Source organism: Danio rerio, chromosome 20 (assembly GCF_049306965.1).
Source record: "Danio rerio strain Tuebingen ecotype United States chromosome 20, GRCz12tu, whole genome shotgun sequence".
Taxonomy (NCBI): Eukaryota; Metazoa; Chordata; class Actinopteri; order Cypriniformes; family Danionidae; genus Danio; species Danio rerio.
In genome coordinates, this window is record NC_133195.1 from 19,907,501 (window position 1) to 19,931,854 (window position 24,354).

Sequence of the window (24,354 nt, forward strand, 5' to 3'; positions counted from 1 at the left end):
ACAGACAATTTATTAGAGCAGCTGTCGATGTGGGCAGGTGTTCATAAAACATGATTTTTATAGTTTTGCGTGACTCCTTTTTCATTGCCCGGGATTTAGCAGGCAGACGCAGCTTCTGGAATGGTCGACATTAACTGCTCCCAGCAGCGGATCTGATTAACACGGTAAGTTGCAAATTTAGCCGAATGATAATTGTAAAGTCATGCAAAACTGCTGTCTTCGCTAGGCAGGTGAGGTTTTAGCTTTGTAAATTGTACTGTAGCCTCAGGTATGTTAACAGTTAGACTGCTCTCACATGGAAAGCTAAGTTGGCTAACGCTAACCAACGCTAGTTTATGCTAATGATTAAAAGTGATATTATTGAGAAAAAATAGTGAAAGTAGTTTTAAAACACTTAGTAGGTATAACTAACGTTGCAGAACCGATTAACAAGGTCACTGGTGGGCGGTCGGGGTGTGGGGGTTCAGTTTGCTAGCGCTAACTTAGCTAAAGTTAGCTCACCTAAGTTATAGCAGCACATTAAGGATGGATATTAAATGCAGAAACGTATGCAACAGTTAAGTAGTTTGTGTTTAACGTAAGAGAAAGTATAACTTAAAGTTTGTGTTTTAGAGATTTAGTCCATAAGTTTTTTAATGCTGCATAGTGAATAAATTACAGATTTACAATTTATTTTAACTTAAATTACATTTACTACTGATGTTTACAGAACCATTTAAACTGTATGCACCTCATTCTAAAATGCATGTTCTTGGTCTTTAGATACCAAAGTGATTTTGTTACCTGTGGATCTTCAAACTTCACATCCAGGTAAGAAAAACATTAGATACAACTACAGCTATAATTATTTGCAGGCAAGTAAAACATTGGTAAAATTGCAAACAATAGTGGGCTCCATAGAATTAACTTACATTTGATATCTGAAGTGCAACAGTAATTTTTTACTGTTTTTTTACACAGATATTATGTGTGCAACAGTAAAAACAGTATAAAAATATCCTAATGCAGTTTCTTATTATCTGTCAGTCTTTCAATAAAGCTAACTGATAACACTGAATCACTGAACTGTCATTTGCCAGTGACATTAAATTTGAAGAAAAAGTCAATTAAATGTAGCTTTAGCAAAAATTCAATGTAAACCTTTATGTAATGTGTAAAATGGCAATGTATTTATTTATTTATTTAATAAAATTTGTATTATGACGTGCAAAGTTTGGTGCAAAATGAAGATGACATTTAAATTATAGAACTTGTATTCTATAATTTTCATATAGCCATTTTCAAACAGTTTTAATATCTAAATTAAATACACATTCTTATGCTTTATAAGTTGCCAAAATAAACAAAAAATGTAATACCTAAATTTGAACAATTCTTTGATTGACAGGAAAACACAATGACATGCACTGTTACACTGAGTAAAATCACAGTTTTCTTTAAAATTTGCTAACTAAAAACACCTGGAATAATGTAATTACACAACCTCTATAACCTTTTTTTATTTTTTAAATAGAAGTTAGGTAATTTTAACTAAGGTAATTTTTAACTGATAAACTAAGGTGTTTCATCCATGCATCATTCTCACTGGACTTTTGTAACTTCACTTGTAGTTATTTCCTATTCAGTATTTAGCTATTTAATGTTGTTTGGTAGCAACCACCTGAACTCCTGTTTCTTTTTGTCTCTACCAATAGAGTTGTGAGGAATCAGAGGTGCATGCGGCTGCCCACGGGAAAAATTTGCCATCAGCCCAACACAGTTTGGATTATCATAGGACTGTCAGAGGTTTGCCAAACCTGTCAAATGCATGATGGCTCCTGTTTGGAATTACCGATGTCCTCGACTTCAAGTATCCATCAAAACTGTATACATTTGAGATATATTAGAGACTCTTTGTGGGACTGGACATTATGCATCCTAAATCTTCATCAAAATATGCAAATCTCCTCACTGAGTTGCCTTGGATGATTTCTCAATAGGATCTGGTATTATTAATGTTTTTATTTATGTATTGTGTATGTGTAGCCACATTAATGGCCTATTTTGTAGTCACTATTAAAAGGAACATCGATTGATATTGAATACATGTTATGGTCTTTAATCCATCTTCCCATTCTTATTTAATTGTTATTGACAGGAAAGTCTGTTTATCTGTTTTTACTAGTGTATATTGTGCTTACAATATAGAAACGAAGATTTATTTTCTGAGGTTACAGCCAGAAGTCAATTAAATTAGTTTTAAATGACATATGCATGGTTAATTTTATTTAGATCATTAAGTTCATAATACTTAATTAAAATGAGTACAGTCAACATATAGCAATGTATAAGTAAGTTAAGTTTAACAAAAAAAGTAAGTTTATCTGATTTGAGTAATTTTAGAAATATTAGTTGGCTCAACTTAATTTTATTGCATTTGTTTTAAGCAATGTTTTAGTGTTTAAAATACTTAAAAAAGGCTGGAAGTTGAATCAACCTAAAACGTCCGATGCAACCACTTGCCTCACTTTTTATAAGTTAGATCTAAGTAACATTTTTTACAGTGAAGGCAACATTTCTTTAATAAAGCTCAACCATATAGTACAATATGGAAAAGAAAGCAAGCACACATATTTGCAAGATGCTATGATGAAGTTATGAACTTTACGTCGATTGGACATTGATGGAATTAAATCAAATTGTGAACTGAAGGAAAGCTAAGCAAAGGTAAACTCAAAACAAGGCAGGGATGTGACATTACTCCCTCTCCATAGGAGGCATGCCTTTAAACCCAACACAGTTCCAAAACTGATGGCTTTGGTAGAGGATGTGAAGCAGGTGAAGGGCAGGCATGAGGAGACAAAAACCAGGGTAGTGATGATGATGAAAGGAGCTAGGAGCAGGGAGAGCCAGATGGGGACTCAAAGAGCAGCCATGGCAACTGCCCTTGGCAGAATCAAGGGGATGTGTTGTGGTGAACTTGTAGTAGTGTGACTGAGATGAACCCAATGCTGGTGGAGTGCAAGACGACAGAGAGAAGAGGTGACACTATGGGTCAGAAAGGTCAAGGTGGTGATGACAGCTCAATTGACCAAGGTGGAGCCAGAGCAACTGAGTACCAAGTTGGAGCTGAGGTGAAGGAGGAACCCAACAAAACCCAGGGGATGGAAGGACGAGGCACAGATGAATGTGTGCTGAAGAGGTGGCAGGTTGACAACTGACCAAAGCAAAGCTGGAGAAACAAGAAAGCCTGATGGAACTGGTGGATTTACTGTACAAGATGGTGAACAGCCTTGACTATAAAACAGCTTGTACTTTATGTGTGTGCTCTTCTATTTTGTTGTGGATTATTCTAACAGTCAGCTCTGAATAGCCTTCTGGCTGTCTGACCTTTCAATGCTTGGCACCTAAGTAATCATTGGAAATAAGGTTCAGAATTTATACAGAATTGAACCTGGTCATGGAAATTTTCTATGTCTGTGTTTTAACCAACTGGATTAAACACCTATATGTATGATGCAGTTAGTGAAGTTGTGTTAGAGTAAAAATGTTGTTTATTTGAGTGGCCTACGAACTCTGTGTGAGTGCTGTAGCTGGCTTCTGAAGCTGCCTTCTGCTGAATCTGCAAAGTATGTTCAGTAAACTTTCTTTGATTGAAATCTTGGGTCCTCTTCATTTGACTCACCCATCAATTTTGAGTTAAAACTGTCAGTTCTCCAACAATGGAGACGAGGAAATGTAAAGGCAAGGTAAAGCTGATTAGCTTGAAGGAGCAAACACTGCTTGGAGGCTAGAAGCAGAGAAGTGGGATTCTTACAACTAGATGATTGTGACTGGATCCCCAGAAGATCTTCCTTACCCTTCAGGAGTGGTAGGCTGTGGTTGTGAGGAGGGGCTTACAGATGCCAACAGAGATTGGCTAGAGAACTGACTGATGTCTGAAAAAAGGCAGGAGAGGGAGGATGGGTGTATACCTCCTTTGGACTTTAGATGGCTGATGAAACAGATGAGGAATTTTGTGGGACCAACTCATACTTAGGGGATAGAGATAAAGAGTCGGGTTGTACAAGTGAATCTCAGGGCATGGAGAACTGGGAGGGAATCAGTGAGAAAAGAAGATGCCATATATTCTCCTCCATAGCTCAGTCAAGTTATTCAAAGTCCAGCAACAGGTCATTCTCAACAATTGGAGTTCGAGTGTAGCTTCTGTTCATGTCCTTAATCTCCACATCCACTCCCTTGACTATTCTCTGTTGCTAGCTTTTACACCTGGTCAAGCATTCTCTGGCTTGAGCTCCATGCAACAGTGTGTTGGCGAGTGGGCATCAGTGGGGCAGATGGAGAAATAGTTCATTATTCTCCAACACCCACTCTACAAATCTGGGAATGCTCCCTAAAAGCTGAGGCTGACTAGATAGAAGCAGCACAGCAAAGACTATGAAGAGGCTAGAAGATATAAGGCTAGAATATATCAAGCCTGTAAACTTATCTGAACAGCTGTTATTTTTCTCATCTTTTCCGCAGGATTTAGAAAGGGCTATACTGTACTGGAGACTTGTAAAATAGTCTGTTTAAAATGATAACTTGCCATGTTGCCACTCATGGTAGAGGGTCAAATGAGGTGACAAAATTAATGTGTTCTAAATTTTTATTATTATTATTTTTTTATTATTATTATTTTTTTTGCAATGGTTTATAAATGTTTTGAGGACTGAACGTGCACCATATTTCATCAATCTCCAGGATACTGCAGGGATTTATTGGATTTTTGCTTTTGTAAAACTGTCCAAAATGTCGAACATGGATTTATTTTTATTTTTATTGACAGTTTCATTTTTTTTGTTCTTTTGTTATTTGTTATACTGTTATATTACTATTGCTAAATCATTCATTCATTAATTCTTTCTTTCTTTCTTTCTTTCTTTAATATCGTCACTAAAAGTGATTAAATATTTTAACATACCATGTTGTTTTTTTCTTTTTCTTTTTTAGGAAAATAAGTCACACCTTAAAATTATATTAATTTTCTAGAGGAAAATGGAAAAAGCCCATGTTGATTCATGCCTCAGACTTTATAATTCTATTTAGAAATAATGTAAAATAGGATACCGTAAGCATTAAATTACATTTTACTTTACAAGCAATCATGCATTTCCATCACTCTAGAATAGTCCTTTAAGTCTAATCGCATTCAGGACGGAAAAATGAGCAAACAGAAATTAAAGTGGCATTCACTATAAACGACATTTATTATAAACGTCAAGCCTTAACAAATGCATTTAAAGTGAAAATAGCAGCGTGGGGGAAATGAAAAACAAATAGTCTTGACTCTATCACTCAGCACCAATGAAGTGTGTCTGTGTGTGTGTGTGTGTAATTTGCACATTTTGCGTGCTTGAAGTTAATTGCATTATATGCATTGCCTCGGAAAATAAGCTGCAGCACATTTAATATGATAAAATAAAAAAATCGCTTATACTCCAGAAAATTCAGTACCAGTATACTACATTTTTTGTATGCAGATTGGATTATTTGGTGGATTTGCAAAACATTAGCAAAAAACTCACCTATATTATTTACCAGATACACACATTTTGACAACGTGTGTGAGGATTTGCTGTCTGTGAACAACATGATTGACCACCAGGAAGAGGAACCAATAAATGACAGTGTGTCTCGATTGAGAGGTCAAAGAGGTGGTCATGAGTCCTGCCAAGGCATCAGACGGAGAGTGCAGAGTGCATAAAAACTGTTGTCAGATAAAGTCCAGGCCGTCATTTTACAAAATTCAGAGCCATAAACAAAAACCTAACCATAGCAGGCACAACCAAATTTATCAAAGCAATTAAAAAACTGTAGGAAATGCAGCACCGGCAATAAGTAGTGTGTTTAATGGTCTGAAAATGATCAGCTTCTGTTGCCCACTGACTTCTACAGATGCATTAATAATACGGTTTACTTTCCAATAAAACAGGCTGTAAGTTGGAAGTTTTAGAACACATAAGTAAGCCCCTATTTTAAAGGAAAAGGGAATCATTTTAGGGAAATAGCTCATTGAATAACTTGTTTAACATTTTGGAATCCATTTGTCCAATTTCCACTAAGACTAACTTAAAAAAGTGGCTCCTTTCTAGGCCAATAGGTTGTTTGCAATTGTGAACTGGTAAATCTGGTGATACATGAAATTCCAATGGAGGATAGAAAGTTAAAAAAAAAAAAAAAAAAAAAAAACACTCGATGGATGACATAGACAGTCTATTTTTTCCTGGTTTATACTATATTTCAAAAGAGATATGAATAGAATATAAATAACAACATATGTTGGACATGATCCTTATATTATGAGGAGGAGCAAGTTTTCTATTGAATGAAAATATTTGCCAGCAATTGAGACAGTTGACAATGTAAGTACATAAAAACTATAGTAATTTATATTGAATAATATAGTGATTTTGAACCATTATATAGTAAATTAATTGAATTAAACTGTTATGGCATTTTTATGGTTGCTGGTAATAAAACTATAATAATAAACAAATTATCCAATACTGTTTTAGACTCTATATAAGTATCTGATACACCATCACAAAACACCACAGTTTACACCATGGTAGTTATTTCTATTTGGTTATTACTGTTAGTTATTAACTAATAATTTAGCAGTTTTTGTTTGTCAGCAGGCATTGAACATTGCTGCGCATCTCGATGTCAACATTACTATTGTTCACTTTATTCTGTCTATTCTGATTTAATGATTCAATTTAATTCAATTCATCTTTATTTCTTTTGGGCTTTTACAACGTAGATTGTGTAAAAGCAGCTTCACATAGAAGTTCTAGTAAATTGAAACTGTCAGTCCAGTTTTCAGAGTTAATGTTCAGTTTAGTTCAGTTCAGTGTGGTTTAAATTTCACTGCTAAAAGTCCAAACACTGAATAGCAAATCCATCAATGTACAGCTCAATGATCTATGCTAAGCTAAGCTAAAAGTGCTCCTGCCAGAGCCAGGGATTGGCTGAATGGAATAAAAAAAAATCCTAAAACTCAACTGTTCAACTCTGTAGAAGTTGTAAAGTGAGCCTATTTTTACAAAAACTGGAATGTTCCTTTAAAGTGAACCTATTATGCCTTTTCACGTGATATAACTAATATGCATAACTAATATAACTCTTTGTTGTCCCCAGAACGTTTCTGTTAGCCAAGTTACCCTACAGAACATTTTTCTTAGCTTAATTGAGTCTGAACAAAAATATGTCTGGGATGGATAAGGAACACAAATGATACCAAGTATTTGATATCAAATATAATTAATCCAATGGTGGAATGGGGCTGATGACACAAGGAGACTACCAAAGTAGATTGAGCCAATAGTGATGGATGCAAAAGCAGAGTGTGAGAAATTTGGAACCATTGTGACACAAACCAGAGGAGATCTGGGAGACCACAGCAGTGTCAGAGCAACAGATCACCAAGGTAGTGCCCGAGGGAGGAACCCAATGAAGCTATCCAGAGGAATGAAGCCCAGCAAGACAAATCAAGTTGGTGGCAGGTGGAAAACTGTGCAATGATGGGTTCCACTCTACTTTAAGAGATGCACATGCAAACTTCTCTTCCACTCAGGGAAACCCCTGCCACCAGTTTAAAGCGTGCTCCACTTCATCAAGTCAATGAGGAAAGCTTACATGGACATACTCTTGATCCATCAAATTTGACAGAGGGAGCAGGTCAGCTTTATATGTTTACTATATGTGAGATGTTAGCACCCAGAATGCAATGTGATTGTGTCACAACAGTGTAGTTCCCAGGTGTTCAGGGTTTTAGGGCATTTTATTTAAACCCATTCTAATGTCCACAGTCCAACACTCTAATAGCTGTTCCTGGTTACGTCTATTAGAACTAGATGAAGCCACTGCGTTTGGCTAAATATCTTCATTCAAAGAATCACTTATGGAAGTGTGGGCAAGGTCCCAATCCAACCCCTAATCTCCCCGAGGACTCCCGTGTCAATATACACTGGCTCTTGCACTTGGTTAGACATGTCTTGAGGCTCTAGCTCAGGGAAGGAAATATCTGCTGTGTTGCTCTCATCTGATATGACTTAATGATCCCAGTAGGCTTGGGTTCTCCATCTGCAGTGCACTCTGACAAGTTGTTGGTTGGGTGGGCTTTTGGTTGGGATTGGAGATATTTAATACCGGTTTACAAGTCTAACCCTACTGGATGAGACTGGTGGTGGAATAGAGAACTGCATTAATTAAGGATAAATCTTTGCTAATGGGATGGATTGTCACTAGTCACAGACAGGGTTTTCCTATTCCTATATATAGAAAAAAAGATAAATCTTTAATCGTGCATTTGGGGTAATGGTTTAAAAATTATGGGGATTATTAAAATAATATTAGTAATAATAATAATAAAGAAGAAAAAGAAGAAGAAGGGGGTGATTTTAACCATTATAGGTTAGTTTTCATGCCATGGTGGTGCAGTGGGTGGCGCTGTCACCTCACAGTAAAAAAGGTTGCTGGTTTGAGCCCCAGCTGGGTCAGTTGGCATTTCTGTATGGAGTTTGCATGTTCAACCCGTGTTGGCGGGGGTTTCCTGCGGGTGCTCTGGTTTCCCCCACAAGTCTAAAGACATGCGCTATAGGTGAATTGTGTAAGCTAAATTGTCCGTAGTGTATGTGTATATGTCCTAGTCCTCCAGGTTGAGGGTTGAGCATTGGGCTAATGACCCACCTCGTAAAAATTAGATGTGGTGCAGTTAAATATTAACTTGGATATAAACGACCCTGGGAGTAAGTAGGCTAGTTTTCACATAAAATAAAATTAGAATTTTGCATAATAAGTCCCATTTAATTTATTTCAAACCTTTGTGATCTTACTATTGCAGAAGCCATACTTAACAATTTTTTTTTTTTTTTTTTGATATAGGCTATTTTGAATATTGACTTTGCCTTTAGATGGAAACAACTCTTTTTTTCCTTTTAACCACAGGCAGACACTGCTTGAAGAGACTTCATTTTAGCAATAAGTAATTATGGCTAAAAATGTTGACATTACGCCCCATTACCGTGTTATGCTCATGACTGAGTGTTAATGAAACTAGTATGAAACAAAAATGAAAACAGACGCAAAGGCTTCTGGCAAAATCACACAATCTCTGCTACCAAACAGCTTGTTTGTTGTCTTCGAGATCATTGTAGTCAGAAGGTAATTATTTGTCCTTGTTTATTCGGATGAGAAAATGCAAGTTTATTATTGTCTGTGATTCAGCAGTCAGCTGGAGTAGGAACACTCCTGGGTAAGCATGGTTAATGAGTCAGTTCGTCCTGACTGATGACTAGCATGTTTGAACAAAGTTAATTGCAGTGTTTTAATTGGTCATGGTTTTAACTTATCCAAATAATCAAACTGCAGGAGGCAGGGGGTTTCATTTTTTCTGAATAATAATATTAAATAATAATAATAATAATAATAATAATAATAATAATAATAATAATAATAATAATAACAATAATAATGATGAAAACAATAATAATAATAATAATATTAATAATAATAATAATAATAATAATAATAATAATGCGACACAGTGGTGCAGTAGGTAGTGCTGTCGCCTCACACCAAGAAGGTCGCTGGATCGCTGGTTCGAGCCTCGGCTCAGTTGGCGTTTCTGTGTGTTTGCATGTTCTCTTTGCGTTCGCGTGGGTCTCCTCCGGGTGCTCTGGTTTCCCCTACAGTCCAAAGACATGCGGTACAGTTGAAATGGGTAGGCTAAATTGTTTGTTGTGTATAAGTGTGTGTATGGATGTTTCCCAGAGATGGGTTGCTGCTAGAAGGGCATCCGCTGCGTAAAAACTTGCTGGATAAGTTGGCGATTCATTCCGCTGTGGCGACCCCAGATTAAATAAGTGACTAAGCCAATAAAAAAATTAATGAATGAATAATAATGACAATAATAATAGTGGTGATGCAGTGGCGCAGTAGGTATCTGCTGCTTAAAACATGTGCTGGATGAGTTGGTGGTTCATTCCGCTGTGGCAACCCGGATTAATAAAGGGACTAAGCTGATAAGAAAATTAATGAATGAATGAATAATAGTAATAATAATAATAATAATAATAATAATAATTCATTCATTCATTCAATCATTCATTCATTTTCTTTTCGGCTTAGTCCCTTTATTATCCGGGGTCACCACAGCGGAGTGAACCGGCAACTTTTTCAGCACGTTTTTACGCAGCGGATGCACTTCCAGCCACAACCCATCTCTGGGAAACACCCACACACCCACCAACTCACACTCATACACTACGGATAATTTAGCCTACACAATTCACCTGTAGCGCATGTCTTTGGACTGTGGGGGAAACCGGAGCACCTGGAGGAAACCCACGCGAACACAGGGAGAACATGCGAACTCCACACAGAAATGTATAATATTATTATTATTATTATTATTACTACTATTATTATTATTAATAGTAGTAGTAGTAGTAGACAGTACAGTTCTAGGTATGCAGGGTTAAAGATGGCTTCTGCGGGTGTCATCTCATCCTGACTGATGACTCCAATGTTTGAGTGAAGTTAATTCCAGTGTTTTATATGGTCATGGTTTTATCTTTCAATTACTCTCCTCCAAACAATAAAACTGCAGGATGGCACAGTGTCCAGTCATAGGTCACCTGAGTCACACTGGGATTGCGTATCACACACACACACACACACATACGCATCAGTGTACTCTCCATTTCCCATGAGTCAATGAGATTTATGCCCTGCTCTGCCCTAAGTAAGGCAGCTGGATGCCCCATGGCCTTCTGGGTAAAATGAAAAGTCTCGAGAAGATAAATTATCAGCGGTCTGGCTGATTTGGCCGTCGCGCTTGGCCACTCAGGCTAGCTGCTGTTTATAATTGATTAGCCTCCCACAATGTTTTCTCATTTAGCGACCTTTGTGAAACACGGTCACGGTCGTAAAGCCCGAGCCCTTTTTTTTTTACCACCTCTTCGTGAACATGGTTGTATCTGAAAGAGAGGAGGATGACAAAAAAGACACTATAGGGCGTCTGATCTGAAGATCTAAATCACTTACAGCAGCACTTTATCCACTTTGTGCAGCAGTATCTGATGGTGGATCAGCTGAAAATCCAGAAGAAACAGCAAGTGTCAACAGGTGTCTCGAGATCGGAGCAAGTCATGGGGATTTTGGAGATAAGTAGATTTCCTGGATAGACTGTTTGCTGCTTTTCAGTGTGAGACATAGTGATGTGGTGCATTTAGAGCACAGACCCTGGCACATGTAGTCATCCTTGACAGGGTAATTACTCGGCAGATGAAAAAAAAAAAGTCTTTTTCAGCATTTTTAAATTTGTTTAGTTTTCTGTGAAGATGTGCTATATGATTTAATATGCAATCCTAAATCAGAAAAAAGTTTAGACAGTATGGAAAATGCAAAAAAAAAAAAAAAAGTGATTTCAAAATTTACTTTGACTTGTATTTCATTGCATATATTATGAACACAAAATAAAAAGGTTTTGTCTGGTCAGCTTCATTTCATTTGTTAATATACATCCTTTCCTGCCATTTAAACATGAAACACATTGCGAAAAATGGGACTTAAGCAATTTAGGGCTAGTAATCAGGTAAATTGGTTAAATAATGATGGGATTTGAAACAGGTGATGTCAACAGGTAATTGTAATTATGACTTGGTACAAAATTCAGCATCCAAGAAAGGTGCAGTGCTTTTGGAACAAAGATGGAAGAATTTCAAAAGAAAATTTGAAAGAATTTCAGTGCATAAAGGACAGTGCAAGTCTAAGCTAAACTGTGATCTCTGATCCCTCAGACGGCACTGCTTCAGGAATTGTCATTAATGTACAAGAGATACTACAACATGGCCTCAGGACTACTTTGCCAAACCTTTGTCAAGTACCACTATGCATACACTGTAAACCCTATAAAGAGTCTACTCAAATGATTTGAGGAAAGGGATTCCTATTACTCAAATGAACTGAGGAAAATTAACAACTCAATTAATTGAGCAAATGTGGTCTTTTTACTGAATTAACTTAAATGTTTAATTAAAGATAACTTAAAATGGCTAATAGACTAAACTTCCAAATCTTTCAGGTTTTATATTCTTTACTTACTTACTCCCAGGGCTGTTTATATTGAAGTTGATATTTAGCCGCACAGTGTTAGTGCTTTGTAACATCTAATTTTTACAAGGTGGGTTTTTAGCCCAATGCTCAACCGTCAACCTGGATGACCAGAACATACAGACATATATACGAACAAATTAGCTTAACTGATTCCCCTATACCACATGTTTTTGGACTGTGGGGGAAACTGAAGCATGCGGAGGAAACTCACATTAACACAGGGAGAACATCCAAACCCCACACAGAAAACAAGCAACAAGTACAATAGCCATGATTTGTCATAGTATTGGGTTGTGCCAGTGCCTTTGGCAAAGGTAACTTGTTCTTCTGTGATGGCATCATTAATGCTGAAAAGTACATTGCCTAAATGTCTTTTAAGTGTTGTGAAAAAGAAATTGAAACATTACAAAGTGGTAAATGCTTTACTATTCCAACTTTTTTGAAATGTGTTGCAAGAACCAAAATTGTAATATGTGCTTATTAAAAAACGTCTTGACGAACACATTAAATAATGTGCTATTATATTGTCTGCAATGAAATACATGCAAAGTAAATTTAGAAATCACTTCTTTCTTTTTTTATTTGCATTTTTCATACTGTCCCAACTTTTTCTGATTTTGGGTTGGATTTTCTAGTTTAAAAACTGCTTATTATATAGTCTTACTGTACTCCTTCCCCTCAACCCAATTGTCACTGAAAATCTGTAACAAATTTTGAATGCAAAAGAAATCCATTAAGTATGAGTATTTTAACTCCATTAAGTATGAGCAATTACACATATTTTAAATAATGAAGAAACAGAAACACAATATCGTTTTCCTCAATATCGTTTAGTTCAACTTGTCAGTATCTCTGAGAGCCGAGTGGCTGCTGGCTGATATAAACAGACAGAAAGAATTAAAAGAATTAATTAAACTAAAGGGTCAACAAGTGCAACGTGACTGCACGTTTTCAAGATAAGCACATGTCCTGTAACCCGTGTCTGCTGCTTTTCAAATGGTAAGAAATGGCGATACCTTAGATTCCAGCTCAAAGACTTTGGCACATGGCGCTGTCCTTGACATTCTAATTACCCAGCAGCCGAGTAGGACCTATATATCACCATGTTTACACTCTCAGTATCGATCTTGATGTAATGGGCCAAAGATTTCTGCCTGTCAAATCCTCCTCCCAAACTTCCATTTCTGGAGAGTAGAGAAGGAGAGATGTGGGAGGTCAAACACTCATCTCCCATAAGATGCTTCTTTTCTGTATTTCCCTGTCTCTCTCTGTGTGTGTGTGCGTCTTGTCCTTAGCTGAAAACTCAGTAATTAGATAGTGATGGGTCTCTAATGGATTTGACTTAGTGCATTAAGGTGCAGGCGCAGTCCCAGAGGAACAGGCTAACAGCACAACAATCACATCAGAAACTACAACACCACAGCGAAGAAAGAACAGCTTCAACAGAAGATGCCAAGGGCGACCGCGGATAATGAAAAGATGAATGGTGACAAGGAGAAACCCAAATTAAAACTAAATGAAAACACAACAGGAATTCAATTTGCCAGGACGTTTTTAATTACAGGATGCGTCAACTTTGTTGGGCTTATGTAAGATGATGTATGATCTGTGAAAATGTTTGAACTCGTCTGGACTCTTAAATTAAGGCGTAAACAGTATTTGGATATTGGTATCAGTATTTGAATAAATTGGTTTCCGTTTTTATGAAATACACTATTTTGTGGTGAGTTATGGCACATCGTTGCTGCTTTGCTCTTTTGAGGCAACTGAAATGGACTGCACCATTGACCAACTGAAGGCTGGTCTAAAGTCAATGCTTCAGTATTTAATTATTATTATTATTATTATTTTTATTTAAAGAGCACATTGTACATGTTGCATATTACACACAATGGGATGTGCAGAATCCAACGCAAAATAAACAAAAAGTCACACATTTATGCAATCTCGCAAATTTCCTAATTTAAACACAAAATAATAACAAAAATGTAAATAATTTCATAAAACATCCAACTCCAAACCATATAATCAAATTTTATTTTTTTCAGTTTGCAATTTATTGTTTTACATGACTTATAGATGTAGCATATGCAGCACATTTGATGTATTTGAAAAAAAGAGATCTCTCTAAAAGAGATGTCTCACCTGTGCCCTCACACTCAATACATACAAAATGGGGAGGGATTGTTTTGCTGCCTGTACTGTAAGCAAACAGGGATGAAGCATAAGTGATTTTCATGTAAAGGCAATGCAAAAATATGTTTAGACATCCAGTCGCATGAATTGGCCATTTTGTACATTTGACGCACTTCAGTCTGCCAAAGAAAATGGGAGCAAACATCTAACAAACAGACCAATGAAACAAACAGATGGAGATTGGTTCAAGGATGACGGCTGCTGGACGTGACTGTATTAAAGGACATTATTTGTGCTTTACATGTATGGCTGGTATTAATATGTGCGTCAAATCGATAAATGATTTCATTTAACTTTCCCTGCAGTTAACGAGAGAAAAGGCTTCCCTGCCATTGATGAGTTTTACATCAATCCATGTTTTAGGGGTATCATGGCAGGGAAAGCCCTAACGGATGTCCTGAGTGAGGTACATGATGTCAGATGCTCCAGGGAGTGAAATATAAAGGAGAGAAAGTCAAATTGTGGATAAAAATATTCCTTTGGCTTAATCCCTACCCTTTTAGATCTTGTCTTGACAAGAGACCAAAAGATTTGTGTCATTGTCATTGGGTCAGATTGCACACCTAACATAGTAGCCTACCTAATATGGTAAATAATGTACATATATATAAGGATTTTTCGTAAGAAAAACTAGAGGGTCTGATCTTTAAATATAAAATTTTAAATATTTAAATTTAAACAATTATTTTTGTCTGCATATAAAAATCACTACCTCCTACTACCCCTTGTTCACCTCAGGGGACTTTAATAGATTCTGGCTCATTCCGATGGTGTGCTCACATGCTTTAACCTCACGCACAAAGATAGCTGATTCATTCATTAGCCATAGCATGACCACAACACATAAATGCAAAGAGAGAAGAGTATCTTACAGGTTTATTGCAAGTTACACTCAAAACAAGCACATAAGTCATTAAGAGAATAAAGACAACTATTTTAGATTATGCACTGGGTGCACCGGATGTTTTTCGTATACCTAAAATAACAAAAGCAGATTCAGGTATGCCTTAAGTGCACCCACACTGTGTGCTTTATACCATGTGCTTAGATCATTAAAATAGAGCTAAGAGATTCACATTGGACCCAAATAAACTAAATTTACTTTAATCACTTCTGAAGTTCTGTCCACATTTCTCAGGGAAGGTTAGTCTGTTTTTTTTATTTATTTATTATTTCTGCTGAGTCTGCTGATTGGTCACTGCAAGGGTTTCAGTCAGAAAGAACATTGAGACAATGTATGTTGTGAGAGACATCCTCCCATTGTTTAACAGACTGACCACTAAGATTCTCTTTATCCTCCTGTCCCATGCTTTTGTCTTTCATGGACAACCAGCTTCAATGGGAGAATTGATTGAGTGGTAAAATTGTAAATATGTGATATTCTAAAAAACAATACTTTTAAAATGACTAGGTGGCGCAGTGTGTAGAGCCCTCACCTCACAGCAAGAAGGTTGCTGGTTTGAGCCTCGGCTGGGTCAGTTGGCATTTCTTTGTGGAGTTTGCATGTTCTCCCCGTATTTCTGCAAGTTTCCTCCGGGTGCTCTGGTTTCCCCCACAAGTCCAAAGACATGGTACAGGTGAATTGGGTAAGCAAAATTGTCCATAGTGTATGTGTGTGAATGAGAGTGTATAGGTGTTTCCCACTGATGGGTTACAGCTGGAAGGGCATTCGCTGCGTAAAACATCTGAATAAGTTGGCGGGTCATTCTGCTGTAGTGACCCTTGAATAATAAAGGGATATGATTAATTCAGTCATTTCACCACAAAGTCAGTGAAACTAAATAATATAATAGGGAAATTACCACCATGTGCAGATTAACACCAATAACTTTGAGGAATCTGGAACAGTTCTCTAATTTTGATCAGGCTTTTTTAAATATCTCATTTAGGTTTTTTGAACTGTGTTTTAGAAAATAAAGTATATAACTTCTGAAATATGCTTTTAAAAGACCTCTCTTACTCCTAATAGGATAGCCAAAAAGAACTAAGCAGTGACAATGAAATCTTTCAGAAATATCATGCAATACACATGTTTGTAAGATCTTGTTGTTTAACAATACATTACTTTCTACTGTAATTTCAGATCATTCATGTTATGCAAGCTCTTTTAAACTAATTAAGTAATGTGTAATGTGTGTATTTGTATAGCGCATTTATTGTGTATGGCCATACACCCAAAGCGCTTCACAATCATGAGGGGCTCTCTCCACACCACCACCAGTGTGCAGCATCCACTTGGATGATGCTACGGCTGCCACAGGACAACGGCGCCAGTGCGCTCACCACACACCAGCTATTGGTGGAGTGGAGAGACAGTGATACAGCCAATTCGGTGGAAGGGGATGATTGGGAGGCCATGATCGTATGGGCCGATAGAGGGACTTTGGCCAGGACACGGGGGTTACACCCCTGCTCTTTCACGAGAAGTGCCATGGGATTTTTAATGACCACAGAGAGTCAGGACCTCGGTTTAACGTCTCATCCGAAAGACTGCGCCCACTGACAGTGTAATGTCCCCTTTACTTTTACTGGGGCATTAGGACTCACATAGACCTCAGGTTGAGCGCCCCCTGCTGGCCTCACTAACACCACTTCTAACAGCAACCTGGTGTTCCCTAGTGGTCTCCCATCCAGGTACTCACCAGGCTCAGACCTGCTTAGCTTCAGTGAGTAACTGGTCTTGGGCTGCAGGGTGATATGGCTGTGACCTAACCTTTAAAGAGCCCATATTATACATGAAATAGGGTCATTTCTTGGTTGTAAGGGTCTCCAACAACAGTCTAATATGCATGCAAGGTCAAAAAACACTTTCATGTTCATATAATCTGCATTTATTTTTACCTAATTATCCCAGCGACTCCCGTATGAATCGTCCAGTGATTCATTTGTTCCCAAACCCCTCCTTAGCGCGAAGCTAATCTGCGCTGATTGGACCGATGACAGTCTGTCGCGATTGGTTGACTGCCTTCAGTCAGAGAGTGAAATGCCCAACAGCTAATCAGCAATATAGAAAGTAATCACAGTTCATACACGCTCGACAGTGTAGGCGTGGATTTTAGCTGCCACACACACACACACACCTCCGGACGACAACGCTCCCGCTTCCGCCCGCACCCGCCAGGTTTTAGCCTGAACCCGACCGCTCCCGCTTATATTAAGAATTTGTTGTCCCGGTGCTCGACCCGCCCCGTTTTCTGCCCGCCGCGCCCTCTAAAGAGCGGGGGAGAACATAACCGAAAATCACCCAGCTAAACAGTCCAGACAGCCAAGCTGTCTGTATAAACACACACACAGCACCAAGCACAAACACAAAGACAAAGCTCCCTCTCTCTCTCTCTCTCTCTCATACGCGAGCGTGCGCACTAACACACACACACACACACAAGCACCAAGCAGACACACAGGCAAAGCACTCTCTCTTTCTCATTCGCATAGCAATATCAAATTAAACCCGTTACCGACCGCTCCCGCGATTTATTTGGAAATTTATTCCCGCGCCGCAGAAATCTGGCGCGGGAGTGCAGACCTCTAACTTACCACGGAGCTCCGTAAACAAAGCAGCACGCGTCGCGTTTTTAACGTGACTTTGCATGCGATAAGAGAATATAGTGTGTTAACCTGATACAGTACACGCGGTTACAAGTAACAAATCATAACTAAATACATTTGCAAGCTAGAGTCAACCATGCAACAACTTTAATCGCACGTACTTACACTTGAGAAATGGAGGAAGAAACCCATCCTGACGTCCATCAGTAAGTTAACTTACTCTTTACTGATCCTTCCTTTAACAAACGCAGATGAAGTATTCTTTGTAGCATGTAGTTTCCAGAAGTTTCCAGTAGTTTCCAACTGCTTGGTTATAAGGCTGATGTTTCATCTTTGGGTAGACCCTCGATAATATCCATCTGCAGTGTGACTTCAATCGACTGGCATGTTTGTATGCGTGTGTTTGTGTGTGTGTGTGTCTGCGTTACTGCGTCAGAGGGCGGGGCCTCAGGTTTGAAATCTCCCGGGTTTGCACGTGAATAACTTGGTTTCGTTCGTACGTCATGGCGAAACACCTAATGACTCGGTATCAAGGCGACACGTTTGAAGCACTATGAGTCGACTCTTTTATAGATGAATCAACCGTTTTAAACACTGTATTCTTACAGATTTAAGCCTTAGCTGGATACTTCACTTTACTTAGAGCTGTGTTACACACTACATAGAGGGGAATTTTCAAAAACCCATAATATGGGCTCTTTTAGAGGCTTGCTGTGTAAATGTTGAAAGTATTTTACGCACACTTATAAGGAAACATAATTCTTGTGACTTTGAAGTTAGTTTGACTTGTCACTCTAGTGTCAACTCAATTTACAACTAAACTTAAATTATTCAAATTAAATGTATGACATTCATGCTTGGTACTTTATCATTTTATGCTGTTTTATTTGAGACACAATATATTTATTTATTTATTTTGTGTTTAGTATGCGACTCCAAAATTGAAAAAGCACAATAAAAGTATCCAGGATTCCTGTGGTGAAAATATGTTTTTAGTGCTGTCTCTGGTCTTTCTGTTGTTTTTAATACACTTACAGAGAAATCGTGTTCAGAATAATGAGTCAGCTCTACTGCAGTTTTTTATCCTCAAAACGTGTTAAAAAGACATGAAAAAAGTGGTTTAACGTCATCCTTGCTTCCTATATTCACGAACATCTAACTAATCCCCTAACATGGGACTTTTTTATAATCAGATTAAAAAAAAAAAAAAAATAAGATGCATTTTTGAAGATCCATCATTTGTTGGCACCCAAAAATCAGGTGTAAACAAAATTTTAAACTTTTTGAACATGTCAAATGGTAGTCGAAAATGCAGTTGATTGGTTTTACTTTTTTGCTAGACACTCATGTGTTTAAATGCATTCAAGAAGCCACAAAAGAGCACTTACTGTCAGCCTGCTGGCATGAGTCTTAAGGGACATGCTGTTACAGATTGATAGCTAAACAGGATTTTAGCTTTGCCATTTGAAAGCAAAAGTTTGGTGAAAAGGTGAAAAAAGTTATCTGTCTTTGTAACACAATCTCAAAATGTTCAGCTGAAGTTTTGTGAGTATCAGAATAGTTCCATCCATGTTAAAGGTGACATCGAAATACATTTGAACTTTTTTTTTTTTTGGTTGGTTGTTTTTTTATGCTGTGGAGTGAGGTGTTTTTGCACACGCAAGCGCAGGTTGCCAGATTGACGACAGCCACAGCAGTGTGCCTGACTGTCAAGCCTAAAGGCTGATTTAAACTGTGTTCTAAATAAAAGCAACGGCATGTGATAGAAGGTTTTTTTAATTTAACCAACATCGTAAATTTCTATTTAAAAACTGGTTCTATTTTTCACTGGTGATCAACAGAAAACTGACAAGGATGCTAAATTCTAATTAATGTGAGTTTGAATGCTATTTCGCATGACATTTATTTCCAGACTACGGAAAGCAGCAGCAGATCACCTCAGTTCCCCTTCGGTTGGGGAACTTCAGTGCTATTAAGTGGATTTGATCTTTGTGAAAATCCACGAAATGGGAGGATTCGGTTCAGAAGCCGCTTGTCTGAAAGAGTATTGAACGGGCCAATGAATGCAATGAATTGGCAGCATAAGCTTGCACAGGTGTGCTTCATTGCCAATTATCCCAGCATATAAGCACACCTGGAGCGAGCAGACGCCATCCTTTTCGCTTCAGAGACTTTCTGATCGAGTCAATCAGGGTTCCTCCTGCTGTGACCAGCGATTCTGAGCGAACGAGAGCATTCTCCCTGTCCAGAGTGTGTATACGCAGCGGCAGACGGTCGAGCTGGGTTTCTCCCTTGCCTGGCGTTCTTTGGGTCCGGTCCTCCAGAGCGGTGCGTATAAAGTTGCAAACTTTACCGAAAGAGCAACACAGTTGTGCAGCATGTCCTTTACAGGACGGCACTTCGACTGTGCGTTTCTGGATGCGGTGGTTTCCTGTCCTCGGATGATGGGCACGGGCACTGCGTTACATGCCTGGGGGGTCCAGCATGTTAATGCGCTGCTCGCGGGCAGTTCATGTCGTCATTGCGATGCCATGACTGTTGTGCAGTAAAGATCGCGGCTAGCCTTTGCAAAAGGGCGAACCACCCCAGTTGTCCCCTGCTCTGCAGCGGGCCCTCGGGCAGATCTGAGGGTTTCAGCGAGAGATAATCTTTCGCCCACGGGCCAGACGTCCACCGCGGCAACGGAGGGTGGGCTTTCATTGTCCGATGATGATCCAGACCCACTCGCCCCCTCTGGGCAGGTGAGCGCTGTCACTACGGATCCTGAAACGGACATGTTAGCCGTGCTTTCCCGGGCTGCTTCGGCCGTGGGTTGGAGATTGTTTATCCCCCAGCTCCGCGGCCAGACCGACTAGAGGGGCGTTCCCTTCTTCCCGGAGGTGCACAGTAGGCTCACGCGGTCTTGAAAAGCACTTTTTCTCTTTTACTCTGCTCGTGCTGCGTGTCCCTCCACCCTCACCACTCTTGACGGTGGAACAGCCAGAAGGTATGTGGCGATTCCTCAGGTTGAGTGCGTGATGGCGGTCAATCCGCACGGCGCCTCTTCTTGGCGGGGTCCGCCTCGTCTCCCATCCAAAGCCTTTAAGTTATCTGCCTCCCTCGGAGCTAGAGCTTACATAGCTGCGGGCCAGGCTGCTTCCGCCTTGCATGCGATAACCACCTACCTACCAGCGCTACAAAGCGCAGGCGCTGGCCGAGCTGCAAGAGGGTGGGTCCAACCCAGGCTTACGAGCTTTGCACCGCCGCCGACTTAGCTCTTCGGACTACTGAGTCCGCTGCGTGTGCGTTGGGGAGGACGATGTCCACATTAGTGATCCAGGAGCGCCACTCCTGGCTGATATGCACAAAGTCGACAAAGTCCGCTTTCTTCACTTCCCCATATCCCAAGCCATGTTCGGCGACACCGTCTGTGAATTCACGGCGGTGAGAGAGCAGTTGATGGGTGATGACTTATCGGCGGTCCGTAGCCCGCTCCGCCCACCGTGCCATTCATACCTGCTCCTCGCCGAAGGCGCCCGCCTACGAGAGCTGCTCCGCCCCCGCACACGCCCCTGGCGAAGCGAGCGCGTCAGGCACCTCGGAAGCAGGCAGCCCCCCTGCCCAGTACGCCGCTAAGTCCGGCAACGGACCGCGAAGTGTCCCTAGGACAGGCCATCTGGAGAAGAGGGAACTTGCTCTTTCGGGGCCCCATTTCCAACTGCACTTTTTACTGCCATGAAAACATCATGAAAGAGCAATTTTCCACTTACCCGGATGTGACAGCCCGAAATCTGCCAGTCTGGGACGCTATGCTTTCTAGCTTGCAGATTCAGTGCGCTGGGAGGACGGTCTCCTTTCTCCCACCCCTCGAGCCTCCCCTCCGGAGCTCGGGTGCGGAGTGAGAGCAAATATCTCACCTCCAGCTTTTCCGTGGGACCCACGCGCTTTCCGGATCAGCACACCCACTCTGCGCTGCCCCACTGCTGGTACGTCAGCGATTGTAGCGATGAGTCCATTAGCGAGAGCTCTGCCTACCTGGTTAGCGCGGGCCAGCTCTTCGTGGTGGCTCATACGCACAATCAGACTCAGCTATGCAAATCAGTTCGCGAAACAGCCCCCCAAGTCACAGGTGTGTATTCACCAGGGTCAGCCCCCTGTCCGCCCCTGTCTTGAGAGCGGTGGGTCACGGCCAATCCTAGATCTGCGCGTTTTGAACTGCTATCTGCACAAGCTGCCGTTGAGAATGCTCACGCAGAAGCGCATCCTCCGGTGCGTTCGTCCTCTGGGTTGGTCTGCAGCATTAGAACTGATGGACGCGTATTTCCATGTCTCCACTCTTCCTCGCCACCGTCAGTTTCTGCGGTTTGCGTTTGAAGGTCAAGCTTGGCAATACAAAGCCCTCCCCTTCGGGCTCTCTCTGTCTCCGCCTGTCTTTACCAAGCCCGCGGAGGGTGCATTAGCCCTCTCTCAGGGCAATTGATTATGCACAGAGAAAAAGTGCTCCGGCACTTCCACCTGTTGGGGTTTCAGGTCAACCGAGAAAAGAGCAAACTCGCCCCCGTGCAGAGGATCTCTTCTCTCGGGCTGGAGCTGGACTCGGTCACCATGGCAGCGCGTCTCTCCGGAGAGCGCGCTCAGCTGATGCTGTACTGTCTGAGAGAGCTTGACAGTAAAATAGTGGTCCCACTGAAACTATTTCAGAGGCTCCTGGGGCATATGGCATCCGCAGCCGCTTCATGCCGCTCGGATTATTCTATATGAGACCACTTCAGCACTTCAGCTTCACGATTGTCCCCAGACGCGCATGGCACTCACGCGCACACCGAGTCTCTGTTACTGCGCTGTGTCGCCGCGCCCTCAGCCCTTGGAGCGACTCCTCGTTCCTACAGGCCTGGGTGTCTCTAGGACAGGCGTCTAGTCTTGTTGTCGTTTCAACAGACGCTTCCAACACGGGCTAGGGGGGCTGTGCGTTGCGGGCATGCGGTTGCTGACCTGTGGAAAGGTACCCAGTTGCATTGGCATATCGCCTGGAGCTGTTGGCAGTGTTCCTCGCTCTTCACCGTTTTTTTCCGGTGCTGGAGTGGCAACACGTGCTGGTCAAGACGGACAGTACGGCCGCGGCCGCGTATATCAGCCGTATGGGGGGTATGCGATCTCGCCGCATGTCTCAGCTTACCCGATGTCTGCTCTTCTGGAGTCATCGCGGCTGAAATCGCTGCACGCCATTCATATTCAGGCAAGCTCAACCATGCAGCCGATGCGCTCTCACGGCAGCCTTTTGTCCTGGAGAATGGAGACTCCAGCCTGAGTCTGTTCAGCTGATATGGGCGCGATTCGGGGAAGCCCAGATCAATCTGTTGCTTCCCCCGAGATCGCTCATTGCCAGTTGTTCTTTCCTTGACCGAGTGCTCTCGGCACGGATGCACTAGCTTACAGCTGGCCTTGGGGCATGCGCAAATACGCATTTCCCCCAGTGAGCCTGCTCGCGCGGTTACTGTGCAAGGTCAGGGAGGACGAGGAACAGGTTGCTGGTTGCGCCCCTCTGGCTCAACTGGACCTGGATGTCAGAGCTCTCCCTCGCGATAGCCCTCCCCTGGCAGTTCCCTTGAGTGCGCACCTACTCTCTCAGGGACAGGGCACCATCTGGCACCCTCGCCGGTCTTTGGAGGTCCTTAGACGCGAGGAAGACTTGGGTAACCTCCGATTGCGGTGGCTAATACCGTCACTCGGGCTAGAGCCCCCTCCCCGAGCGCGCCTATGCCCTGAAGGAGAGTCTATTCACTGAATGGTGCGTCTCTCGCAGAGAAGACCCCTGTAATTTGCCAGATCAGCGTTGTGCTTTCTTACGCTGAGAGAAGCTGGAGAGCAGGCTGTCGCCCTCCACACTCAGGGTTACGTGGCTGCCATCTCTGCTCTCATGACGCGGTGGCTGGCAGCACAGTGGGAACGCATAACCTCATCATCCGGTTCCTCAGGGGTGCTAAGCAAATTAATCCACCCCGCCCCCTCTCATGCCCTCTTAGGATCTCGCCCTCGCTACACAAGCTGCGTCAGATCCCTTCAATCCTCGACTCAGTATCTTTTAGTCCCTGAAGACAGCTCTGCTGGTCGCGTTGATATCGATTAGAGGGTCGAGGACCCGGAGGCATTTTTCGGTCAGTGATTCGTGCCTGTAATTGGGCTGGCTTTCTCTCACGTCCTGAGACCCCGCCCGCGATATGTGCCTAAGGTTTCTACCACTCCGTTTTAATACTAGGTAGTGAGCCTGCAAGCGCTGCCCTCGGAGGAGGCAGACCCAGCCCTTTCTTTATTGTCCAGTATCGCGTCTTGCGTATTATCCAGACCGCACTCAGAGTATAGATCATCTGAGCAGCTCTTCGTCTGTTATGGTGGTCGGCAGCAGGGAAGTGCCGTACCGAAATAAGTTTTCCCACTGGATTGTGGATGCCATTCTCTCGCTTATCAGTGCCAAGGTAAGCTACGTCCCCC

At 41.2% G+C, this 24,354-nt stretch overlaps 2 long non-coding RNA genes across 3 annotated transcripts in view; both read left to right on the top strand.

The window, feature by feature from the left end:
• The window catches only part of LOC141379546 (uncharacterized), a 249,416-nt gene that overhangs the window by 208,660 nt on the left and 16,402 nt on the right, over window positions 1-24,354 (top strand). The window lies entirely within an intron of this gene.
• LOC141379544 (uncharacterized) lies at window positions 119-2,082 on the top strand. The gene is made up of 3 exons (XR_012396378.1): window positions 119-164; window positions 763-810; window positions 1,695-2,082. It is a non-coding gene; the product is annotated as an uncharacterized lncRNA (long non-coding RNA).